The sequence below is a fragment of the Misgurnus anguillicaudatus genome, chromosome 12, assembly GCF_027580225.2.
Source record: "Misgurnus anguillicaudatus chromosome 12, ASM2758022v2, whole genome shotgun sequence".
In the NCBI taxonomy this organism is placed as follows: domain Eukaryota; kingdom Metazoa; phylum Chordata; class Actinopteri; order Cypriniformes; family Cobitidae; genus Misgurnus; species Misgurnus anguillicaudatus.
In genome coordinates, this window is record NC_073348.2 from 22,501 (window position 1) to 24,111 (window position 1,611).

The following is a 1,611-nucleotide window of genomic DNA, read 5'->3' on the forward strand; positions in this document are numbered from 1 at the left end:
TGTTACTGGCAGGATCAACCAGGTAGTAGCCTTAGGAGAGCCTCTTCGGTTCGACCCAGGTTCACGCGGCGCGGGTCCCGGAGTCCCCCGCGGGGGCCCGGGGCCACTCTCGTGCGCGGCTCTCCCCTCGGGCTGAGGGGTGGCCCGGAGGCCGTAACCGAGGAAAGGTGCGTTTCGCGGGGCCGGGTGGCAGCGGCGGGCCGGGGGCGTCTCCGCCCTCGGTCGCCGAGGCCCTCGCCGGCCGCCGGTGGCGGACCTTCGCGTCTGACGGACCGTCTGGGTCTCCCGAGGAAGGGTTCGGGCGGGCTCCGGAGAGCCCCCCTGGAGGCGAGAGCGCGCGAGTCGGGGAGGAACCGACCGCCCATGACGGTCGACGAGTCGACCGGGCGGGGGCCTGCCCCAGGCGCTGTGCGTTTTCCAGAGACTCAGGGCCATGACCATACTCCGTTGGCTGGGCATCACTCCAGGCGGCGGTCATATCGGCTGAGACGTGGGCGGCCCTGTCCCGCCCGGTGTGGTTCGTTTAACGGCCGACGCCGGTGTGGTTCGTTTAACGGCCGACGCCGGTGCTTGCCTTCCTTGGATGACGTGCCATTCGTTTTATTCATTCGTCACTACCTCCGTGCGTGCCCGGGACTTTTCGAGGCATTTGTGTCTGACGTACGAGGCCTCTCGCCGGGCTCGAGAGGTCCCGAGATCCGGCCTACCGCAACCTTGGAGAGTCGCGAGGTGCTCTTCCCTATATACCCGATGGCACCTGTTCACCCTACCGTCCCCTGCTGGACGGGGCCCGGCCCGGGACTCGGCCGGGACGACGCACCTTCGTCGGTAAGAGTGAGAGGGTCCGTGACCCTGGAAGTGCGCGAGCCACCCGACTTGGGATCCATAATCGTCGGCGGCCCTGTCCCGCCCAAGACGAAGCGCCTTCGTCGGCCTGACATGTAGGGTCGTCGACCCTGGAAGTGCGCGAGTCACCCGACTCGACTTTAGCTGAGGCCGGGGAGGCCGGCCCGTCCCCGTCCGTGCCCGGGGACGATGCACCTTTGTCGGTGCGACCGAGAGGGTCGTCGACCCTGGAAGTGCGCGAGTCACCCGACTCGACTTTTTCACTGAGGCCGGGGAGGCCGGCCCGTCCCCGTCCGTGCCCGGGGACGATGCACCTTTGTCGGTGCGACTGAGAGGGTCGTCGACCCTGGAAGTGCGCGAGTCACCCGACTCGACTTTTTCACTGAGGCCGGGGAGGCCGGCCCGTCCCCGTCCGTGCCCGGGGACGATGCACCTTTGTCGGTGCGACTGAGAGGGTCGAGGACCCTGGAAGTGCACGAGCCACCCAACTCGACTTCCATAGCGGTCGGCGGCCCTGTCCCGCCCAGACACGAAGCACCTTTGTCGGTGCGACCGAGAGGGTCTTGGACCCTGGAAGTGCGCGAGCCACCCAACTCGACTTCCATAGCGATCGGCGGCCCTGTCCCGCCCAGACACGAAGCACCTTTGTCGGTGCGACCGAGAGGGTCTTGGACCCTGGAAGTGCACGAGCAACCCAACTCGACTTCCATAAGGGCCGGGGAGGCCGGCCCGTCCCCGTCCGGGGACGAAGCACCTTTGTCGGTG

At 67.8% G+C, this 1,611-nt stretch overlaps 1 non-coding gene across 1 annotated transcript in view; it reads right to left on the bottom strand.

Annotated features, from left to right (window-relative positions):
- Window positions 1-25, bottom strand: part of LOC141369222 (18S ribosomal RNA) — a 1,855-nt gene extending 1,830 nt beyond the window's left edge. The window contains exon 1 of the ribosomal RNA XR_012372796.1: window positions 1-25. This exon is cut by the window's left edge and continues 1,830 nt beyond it. This is a non-coding gene — a ribosomal RNA (18S ribosomal RNA).
- Between the last annotated feature and the right edge of the window lie 1,586 nt (window positions 26-1,611).